The sequence below is a fragment of the Toxorhynchites rutilus genome, chromosome 3 (assembly GCF_029784135.1).
Source record: "Toxorhynchites rutilus septentrionalis strain SRP chromosome 3, ASM2978413v1, whole genome shotgun sequence".
Lineage (NCBI taxonomy): Eukaryota > Metazoa > Arthropoda > Insecta > Diptera > Culicidae > Toxorhynchites > Toxorhynchites rutilus.
The window spans coordinates 202,039,718-202,050,652 of record NC_073746.1 but is presented as its reverse complement, the minus strand read 5'-3'; positions in this window follow the sequence as shown (position 1 = coordinate 202,050,652).

The following is a 10,935-nucleotide window of genomic DNA, read 5'->3' as shown; positions in this document are numbered from 1 at the left end:
TCGTTGGCACAACTTATTGTCTTTGACGAAATTCCATCGGTCGTTCATCGAAAGCTTTTTGAAGGCACAGGCACAGTTTCACATAGGACACTTCCTGTTCGATCTGTCATCTTTGCCCGTCGAAGTATGAAGCTTGTTTCGCCGATCGCCGAGTGGATTGGTTGTAGAATCTTTCCGCTTGTGATTTTTTATTTATTTATTATGGCTTAACGTCTTTACAACATGGCCTGATTCACAATTTTTCTCCAATTAACTCGGTTCGTGGCTATCTCCCTCCAATTCCGCGGGCACCCCGTGCTCACCATGTCATGCTCCACTTGGTCTATCCACCTTGCTCGCTGTGCTCCTCGTCGTCACGTACCAGCCGGATTCCCGATGAACACCATTTTTGCAGCATAGTTGTCCGACATTCTTGCAACATGTCCTGCCCAGCTTATCCTTGCAGCTTTGATCACTTTCTAAATACTGGGTTCGCCGGTGAGTCGCGTGAGCTCATGGTTCATCCTTCGCCTCCATATGCCGTCCTCCTGTACACCGCCGAAGATGGTTCTTAACACCCGCCGTTCAAAGACTCCGAGTGCTCGCAGGTCCTCTTCGAGTATTGTCCACGTCTCGTGCCCGTAGAGGACAACCGGACTTATGAGCGTTTTGTACAGGGAACATTTCGCACGACTGCTAAGTCGGTTTGACCTTAAGTGTTTGTGGAGACTATAGTAGGTACGACTCCCATTGATGATGCGTTTCCGGATCTCGCGACAGGTATCATTGTCAGGCGTTATAATTGAGCCAAGGTAGACAAATTTGTCCACTAACTCGAACTCATTGCCGTCGGTCATTTCACTACTACCTAATCGGGTCCTGTCGTGCTCGGATCCGAAAGCCAGCATGTATTTGGTTTCAGACGCATTGATTTTCAGTCCAATTCTCTCTGCCTCGTGCTTAAGTCTGGTGTAATGTTCAACTACCGTCTCAAATGTTCTGCCAACAATGTCTACGTCATCAGCAAAGCAGATGAATTGACTGGATCTATTGAAAATCGTACCACGCAAGTTAAACGCCGCTCGTCTCATAACACCCTCTAGCGCGATGTTGAACAGTAGGCAAGAGAAACCATCACCTTGTCGAAGCCTCCTGCGGGACTCAAATGGATCAGATAATCCACCCGAAATTTGCACACAGCACTGTATTCCATGCACCCGTGGCCGAGTGGTTAGCGTCAAACCTAACATGCCGGGGGTTCGGGTTCGATTCCCGTTCTGGTCGGGGAAATTTTTCTTCAAAGAAATTTCCTCTGACTTGCACTGTGGTCACGCGTATTCTAGAGCTTGCCACTCAGAATGCATTCAAGGCGTGTTATTTGGCATAGAAATCTCAACTAAGTACTAATGAAAATGACGCAAGTAATACTACGTTGAGACGGCGGAGTTCCTCTAGGAACGTTAGTGCCATATAAGAAGAAGAAGAACTGTATTCCATCCATCGTAGCCTTAATCAGTCTTGTCAGCTTCACGGGGAAGCCGTTTTCGTCCATGATTCTCCATAGCTCTTTTTGTGTTATTGAATCATATGTGGCTTTAAAGTCGATGAATAGATGGTGCATGGGGACTCCGTACTCACGGCATTTCTGGAGAATCTGCCGCAAGGTGAAGATAACCTCCCACGAATCTGTTTGTCAATGGCGATAGACGACGGAAGATGATTTGGGAAAGCACTTTGTAGGCGGCATTCAGGATGGTGATTGCACGAAAGTTTTCACAGTCTAGTTTGTCCCCTTTCTTGAAGATAGGGCAAATAACTCCATCTTCCCACTCCTGCGGTAGTTGTTCTGTTTCCCAAATTCTGACAATCAACCGATGCAGATAACTAACCAATTTTTCCGGGCCCATCTTGATAAGTACCCCTCCGATGCCATCTTTGCCAGTTGATTTGTTGTTCTTCAACTGTTTAATAGCATTCCTCACTTCACCTATCGTTGGGGGTGGTACATCTTCATTATTTACTGCACCAACGTAATCGCTTCCATCGTCATTTTGGTCCTCTGCCTGTACGCCATTCAGGTATTCATCGAAGTGCTGCCTCCACGTTCGTTCGTCAGTATACTCCCATCTTTATTCCGATACATTTCTGCTCGCGGCACGAAGCCTTTTCGGGATGCATTGAGTTTCTGGTAGAACTTTCGCGTCTCATGAGAACGGTGCAGCTGTTCAAGTTCTTCACACTCCTCCTCTTCTTGGCGGCGCTTCTTTTCCCGGAAGAGTTGGGTTTGCTGTCTCCGCTTCTGTCTATATCATTCCACGTTCTGACGGGTAGCTTGACGCAGCATGAGCTCCCGCGCAGCGTTCTTCTCCTATAACACTTGCTGACACTCATCATCGAACCACTCGTACCGCCGTCGTCGTTCCACTTGTCCTAGGATGTTCTCCGCTACGCTGTTTATGGCTGTTTTAATCATGCTCCAACAGTCCTCAAGAGGAGCTTCGTTAATTTGTTCCTCTTCCGGCAGCGCAGCTTCAAGCGAATGTGCTTAGTTTTCGTCGAAATCTGCTTGTTTCAGCCGCGTAAGATTGTACCGTCGCGGGCATCGGTACCGAATGTTGCTCACAACGGAGAGTTTTGGGCGCATCTTAACCATCACTAGGTAGTGGTCCAAGTCGATGTTAGCGCCTCGATAGGTTCTGACGTCAGTTATGTCCGAGAAATGTCGGCCGTCCATCAGAACATGGTCGATCTGAGATTCTGTTTGATTTGGTGACCTCCAGGTGTATTGGTGGAGGAATTTGTGTTGCAAGAAGGTACTGCGTACGACCATATTCTTAGAAGTGGCGAAGTCGATAAGTCTTGGGCCATTTTCATTTGTTAACTGGTGTGCACTGTACATACCGCTTGTGATTTGCGTGAGTATTTAAGAACGCCTTATCTTTTATCTTGTGTTTCTCGTCCTTCGAAGGCTTCGTTGCAGAAGTTTGTAATTCCGCTGGTAGCGGTCGTGACCTTCCGCATATACTCGCTAGAAGCCTTCAAATCAACCACTGGTAGATTCTCTTGGCATAACACCCAATTAAATTTTATGTTGGACGTTAATTTGTCCTCCAGCTCTTGAAGCAGAATAGGGTTAGAAAGGTAATTCGTCATTCCTACAGACTCCAGGTGAACGCACTAGCTTTGCACAGCCAAGCCGAACTGGACTAATGTTTCCAGTATTTCTGCCTTGGGAGCAGCCGTAGCTCGAACTTTGGCCACTAGATTGTGAACAATCTGGCCTGCCGTACAACGTCTGAAGGATAGACAAAACGTGTGGCACGGTAGAAGGATGGAGAAGAAAACTGCTGAAGGCTTCTTTTGCAACCTCTTTCAAAGCCCGTTGTAAACGCAGCAAATTTTCTGATTGTGTCTCCACACGCCTCTGTGGAATGATGGTAGCTACTAATAAAAAGAGGCCACTCGATGGGATCCCCACCGAAAACGGGAAACTCTCTCGAGATTACTTGTCTCGCTGCCGACTGATGAGGTGTAGGACCGTGTCGAAGGGGTATATTTGAGGGCCCTAATGGATCGACAACAGGGGGAATAGTTTACCCTAGTCTTGGAGGTACATACAAGGGCAGTCCGATAAGTACTTTCTGGGCAACGAAGTTGTCAATTCAACTGCAGAAAATATAGATTGTTTGGAACTCACGCATTCAGTGACACGATTTCGTCAGGCCATGGATTAGCACGGGTTTCATATGTACTGTACCGACCTGTTTCACCGTTGTGCATGGCTACAGTTGTACTGTGCGCAGCGCCATAGACGGTTAGTGGTGGGTAGCATGAACAAGAATTTCTGATTGCCAGTTTGACATGCGGTACAATGTACAAACAAAGTATGTCTGACATGCTACGATGGTACCCTTACAACGCTGTACACGTACAACACTAGTACAGCTGTATGTCTGTCCAAGATATAACGCTTTACAACGGCTGCTGAATCGTTTCACTGAATGATGTACACGGAACATGCTAACGCTAAGCATTCATAAATGCAACGTTATCACGTTCGACCGCAAGTTCAATCCGATAGAAAATGATAACGCAATTGACGGACAGTCTCTCGATCGTGTCTCTCGAGTTCGTGATTTTAGCATCATCCTAGACTCAGCATTCACCTTCCGATCACACTACAACGACATTATTTCTAGAGCTAACTGCCAGCTCGGATTTATGTTTAAAATCTCCCAAGAGTTTAACGATTCACTTTGCCTCCGGTTTCTGTACTGCACTCTGGTGCAATTGATTCTGGAATTTAACTCTCTAGTTTGGTGGCCATGCCAGTCAACATGGACCACAAGAGTCGAAGCAATACAGAGGACATTCGTTAGATATGCCCTCCGACGTCTTCCGTGGCGAGATCCGATGAACCTTCCCCGATACTAAAATCGATGCAGATTGCTGGGACTGCATACACTGAAACTGTGTTTGTTACAAAAAATTTCAACAGAGAAGCTGACGCACCGGAATTTTTAGCACAACTTAACATCTACGCTCCTAAACGATTGCTTCGCCAACTGAACTTTCTGTATCTTGAGCCCCGAAATACTTTGTACGGCCTCCATGACCATATGCGATTCATGTCGGCAAGTTTCAATGAAGTTTTTGCTCATTTCGATTTTGGATCTACTGCGTCCGCATTCAAACACAGACTCACAGAACTGAATAGGATGAATCACTGACAACGACGGACACAATGGACAAGGGCCCAGTTCCCAATAAGTTTCATGTTATTTTTTCGACGTAGGACTACGTCTAACCGGAAGATATAGGGGGTGAAATGGAAATCTAGGCACTGAACAAGTAGGAAAAAATGCAAGATTTGGAACGCTTATAACTCGAGCATTTCTCAATAGATCGCAATGGTTTTGGCATCAATTGATAGGAAATATATCTACGCATCTATCATAATGAATAACATTTCATTTTTCTTGAGATAAATAATTGAATAATTGTGAAATATCAAGCATTGTCCAAATGCACTATGTGCCCATTTTTGTTTGGTCCATTTTGTGCTCCTCAAATCGTACCGACCAAAACGGGCAACCAGAGCAGCAGCGAAATAGAATGAAGCACCATTGGAAAGAAAAAAGAAAAAAATGAACGAAACATTGGTCGCTGTCTCACACATGCGTAATTCTCGAGCCAGCCAGTCAGCTTAAAAATCCCCGCTCCGCTGCCGTAACGATCATTCTCATTCAAACCGTACACCACATCGGTTCGCATCAAAACACTTCAACAAACCAACCCAAGCAGCCATGTCTGGACATGGCAAAGGAGGAAAAGTGAAGGGAAAGGCAAAATCCCGCTCGAACCGTGTTGATCTGGAGTTCCCCGCAAGGGTAGCTAGGCCGAGCGCGTGAGTACAAGTACACCAGTCCACCGGCGTTATATAGTTTCGGCCGTCGAAGTGATCGAGTTGGCTGGTAAAGCTGCTCGCGACGATAAAAAAAACCCGCATTCAGAACAGAACACATTCGGTTCAGTGGACATCAAGACAACAACAGGCAGTTGCAGCGAGTGGCAAACGCAATCGCAAAACGGCAGCTGGTAGCAGAAGAAAAAAGTTTGTTCTTTGGTGGCAAATCCAGAATAAGGCGGCATCAAGGGCGTTCGAAATTCAAAACCACGAGTACTAAGTTTTCTAAAATTCCATAAAACACGGCGCTTATCAGGGCCATTAAACCTTTCAAAAAAGAGTTTACGAAATATAGTTCAATGCTTTCTAAAATAATATCCAAAATAATAATAAAACACAAATTGATTTTTTCATAATTTGTTTGCCAGTATATGATGAGTATGTGAATTTGGCAGTTGTTCTGAGCTTATTTATGGTTGGGGACTTTCCCGATTATTCAATATTCATTAATTTTTAAATTGCTTCTGGATTGAAAGTACAGTAATTTATATTTAGCTCGACATTCAGCTAATTGGACGGACCTGTAATGCGACATATTTAGTTGGACATTTTTGTAAACATAAAGTTCGAGGTCCAAATTATGACCCCACATCGAAAGTCGACACTGTACCACTGTCATCGCAAATGTTCAATTACAGGTTAAAATCGCCTCCAATGCGACACTGAGTGGTGTTTCGGCACGTCGCATTAAATGTAATTTACTGTACAACATGTCACAAGCTGGATGGGAAGAAATTTTCCAACTGTGAAAGCTGTGGCGAGTGGCAAACGCAATCGCTAAACAGGAAGGTTTAGCCGAACAAGATGGGGATATCGAGTGATAACAAAACAATAAACTCTTTAGATTAAAGATAATTTTGTGATCCTGAAAAGGACCCTTTTTAGCCTGCATGTGAATCCAACGAGCGAACAAATCGTATTGAATGTATTTTTTTGCCATCGCTGCCTTTTCTTCTTCTTCTTTTTGGCTTTAAGAGGGTTTAAACTTTTCATTTCATTCGCCTCTATCGCTGCCTTTTAACGCTCTTTCGTTCGTCTCGTTGGACTCGCCCCTTTGGCTTAGTCTGCTGATTTGTCTCTATCTTGTGAGTGTGTACCGCTAGAGTACAAAAGGCGCGGATCCGCTGAAAAATATATCATTCTCTTTCAAACCGTAAATCAGTGTGGTTGTGTGGCATCATTTCACATCACATCGCAACAACGGATTGGTGCCGGAGCACCAATATACCTAATAGCGGTTATAGAATTTCGGCCGCCGGAGTGCTCGAGTTGGCTTGCAAAGCTGCTCACAACAATAAAAAAAAACCGCAAAACCGAACAGAACAGAGCACATTCGGTTCGGTGGCAACAACTAGTTTCAGCGAGTGGCAAACGCAATCGCAAAACGGAAGCAGGTAGAAGAAGGAAAAAGTTTGTTTATACAGACTGCTTTGGTGGCAAAACCAGCCACCGTAAAACACGGCGCTTTTCAGGGCCATTAAACCTTTCAAAGAAGAGTTATTGAAAGTTTTTCACAATACCAATGCATTCTAAAGAGACATAATATGACATATAATATAAACTGATTTATTTTGTTTATCTTGTTCTTGAACTTATTGGTGGTTGGGGTCTTTTAAATTGATCATTCAGTATTCACAAACCCATGCATGGTTTCCGAATTAAAAATGGCTTCAAATTACAACACATTGTATGCAGGATGGCATTAACGAATTGTCTCGGTAGCAAGAACTGCTTTCTTTGGTTGATAACTGATGTTGAAAAATGAATGACGTTACATCTGCATTGTATAGAAAAATAACTAAGGAGCAACATGATGAGCTATGTATTTCCTTATTCTTCTTTCTTTGTTTTTAAGAGGCTTTGAACTTTGCAGTTCATTCGCCCGTATGTATTTCCTGCTGCTCTGTTCTTATTTTAAAGGGTTTTAATCCGAAGGTCATTCGTCCATGTATTTACTGTTGGTTTTTCAGAACGCTTATAGCTCGTTTATTTCTCGACAGATCGTAGAGTTCGTCTCCAAAACCTCAGTTCTTTTTCATTTTTATTTACTTTGTTTGCGGAAACTACAAATCTTACAATTCATTCGTCTCCGAAACACGGAAACAGTTTAAGGTACGGTAATGTGCTCAATAGTGAAATATATGATAGTGAATGAGCTGATGACCACCTATGCATCCCCTATCACAGCCATCATTTTGATTGTACGATATGTGCATACGTCGAAAGATGCCCGGCGTTGAACATTTAATAAGTACAAAGCCTTCGGAAAAAAATCAAGAATTAACTATAAGACAGCGAGAAAAAATTGAGAAAGTTTGTAAAAAAAACGCAAAAACACAACACCAAAGGTTCTTTTCAGAACCCCCAACATGTTCATGAAGAGTAAACAGTAAACTAATCCATTTTCAGATAGATAGGTAGGTATTCACGTAGCAGAAGAAAATAAAACAATATATTTAAAATATATATTTAGCAAAAGCTGTCCCCTTTGTATAGTCCTACGTCACTCCGGTTATGTCCCCGACATTACCCACCCGTCTTTTATGATCTGACCACAGTTTACGCCTATTATTATTTACTTTTTGTATATTTGTTGTGTTCAAAATGTGCTGCTTTTTTATACATATATATATGTTTTGTATGTGAATGAAAAGATATGGGGTTTTTTGGCCTTCTCTTTTTGGCTTTTCCCCATCTTAATTCATTCAACAAAAAGTCAGATAAATGAATATACAAATAAACACAAAATAACAAAAATTTGGAAAAGTGGCGATTTATTTCTCAACATAGTCTCCTTTTAGCTCGATACACTTGACTCAGTGATGCTCCAACTTCTTTAATCCATCTGAAAAATACGTTTTCTCGAGATCTGCAAAGTAGGCCTCCATGGCGGCGATGACCTCCTCATTCGACTCAAATTTCTGCCCGGCGAGTGACTTTTTCAAGTTTTGAAACAAAGAAAAAGTCGCACAGGGCCAAATCTGGAGAATACGTTGGATGGGGCAGCAGTTCGACCAATTTGGCCGTGGCGACGGGGAAATTTCCATTTTTCTAAAATCCGCGGAAACGCCCGCTACCACACACGGTCAAAACAAAACTACGTGTCAGATTCGGTTGAAATTTTGACAGTAGCCGTTTACGAGAATGTACTACACGATAGGTAATCTCTCTTGCGATACTGGCACCATCGGGCGATGAGGTTAAGTACTTATCGGACCGCCCTCGTATGTATGGGGTGTCCCTACTCTCTCCAATCTGTTCGGAATCTTTTGCAAACAGTTACTCACAGGTACTGTGCTGGGTTGTTTCTGGAGCGTCATACTGACAATTGTCCCCACACTGTTCTGCTGGCGATTGTTGGTTGCTCATCATGCGTAGCGACTTAAGCTGCTCGAGAAGATCTTGCTCATGCGCCAGAAATAGTTGTTTCCCTTCGTCTCGTTTCCCTCTCTTCAGCAGGCATTGCTGTTCCAGTTGTTTGAATCGTTGCACAAGGTCGTATTCTTTCTTCTGGTACTGCTTTCCAATATCGTGCTGCTTCCTCAACGCAGCTTCGATTTGCACCATACGTTGTTTGTCCTGCTCACGCTGATCCTCTGCACGCTTCAGTAGGTTGGTCAACTCCTGCTCACGTTGCTCTCGACGTTTCTCCTCATTCTGGCGTTGCTGTTAGAATACTTCTTCCATCCGTTGTCCGTCCTGCTCGCGCTTCTCTTCTGCGCGCTTCTGCAAATTCGTCAGCTCCTGTTCTCGCTGCTCTCGACGACGAAGCTCTTCCTGCTGGACAAGCTGATTCTGCTTCTCACCTGTTTCGCGTTGTCATTCTTTAGATGGAAGAGGATTTCCGGTCACCTTAGGGACAATCTTCAGGTGCACTTCTACCTTTGACGATTTCGTGATCTGGCCGCTGATGTCTAGCAATCTTACAAACGGTGTAAGTTTGACTAGTAGTATATTTGACGTGTTGGCAGTATGCTGTATTTGCTGGTCGGACTGCGACTCTACAGCATCAACGATTCCTGTCATCGATGTAATCGTGATAGGTTGTATATCTAACGATCTGAGCAGTCAGATTTTAAAGAAGGATCGAACTCCCTCACTAATTGAGACCCTAGGAGGTTTGATAGAAAGTGTCGAAGAAAAAGTTAGGAGTATGTCAGGCTTCCAATTGAATAATGAGAGGGGTTTATCACATTGATGTTTGGAGGACGTATTCGAAGTAAAATGCCCCAAGTTCCAGTATATCTGTTAGATGATCAGGATGTTAGGGACATCAATCGACAGCAAAAAAAAAAAGAAGAATACGTAGACAACCACAATGTTTATGCATTATGTTCTACATCAATCTAATTTTAATAAAAAAGGAGGTATTGTAGAGACATATAAGTAATAGCAACCCATGAGATGTATTATTGCTTAGAAACGGGTAACTAAACATGAAAAATATAATCCCTTCTCGGACCGTAAGGATAAACGGTTCTTCCTATTTCATTGTGTGATTCTTTCTTCTTCTTATTCTTCTTATTGAATTAAAGAGGCTTTAAACTTTTCAGTTAATTCATCTCTTGTCTTCAAAAAGACCATTGGGAAACTTTCCTACTCGTTCACCTCCATTGCCTTGAGAAAGGCATTCGATCTCTCGCCGTCCAGCTCGCCCAGCAACGGTGTTGTCCAGTCGGTGTCCTCACGAAGAATGTATGAATGGATGGATGTGATTCTTTGAATATCCGATACTAAAATATACCTGGTACTGGTTCCTACAGCTTCGTTTTCGCTATATTTTCACTTGAATCGTTCTTAATTGGGAAAAAAAATATTCTTAGATATTAAGTAAAATTTATGTTAGATTTAAGAACATCATTAGGGCACTCTTGTTCAGGCCTATTGATAATGAATGAACAAATAATCAATAAAGAAATTTTGGGCAAAATTGTGTCTGACAATGATTTTATATTATGATTTTGAAGGAAATAACAAGAAATTTATATTAAAGTAGTTATGTAAGAATTTATATTACGTGTTTTAAATGATAAAATATCATGAAGTGAAAATTTGAAAATTTTCATTCAACTCCTAATAATTTGAGACTGCCTTCGGACCTCCAATATGATAGATGAGTTTGCCTCCCTAAATGGATATCGCCAACAGACGTCCGCATACTTAGAGGCGAATGAACTAGAAAGTTAAACCTCTTTAAAACGAAGTACGGAACGGAACGACGTCCGTATTCGTGTACATTCGTCATCGCGGATTGCCTAAAAATCAACTTCACCATACAATTTGAACGAGATTCTCCAGTAGAGACTTGAGATAGTTCCGCGTGTGTCATCGTAGTGAGTGATTAGTTTCGGATAAAAGGAGAACAGACTCATTTTCTTATAGTATTATATTGTATAAGATAAATCGATTTTAAATACTAATAAAAAATTCAGTAGTTTTTATTTTACTGCTTAAAACCTTGTCCGTTTCTCGTAATATTCAAAACAATA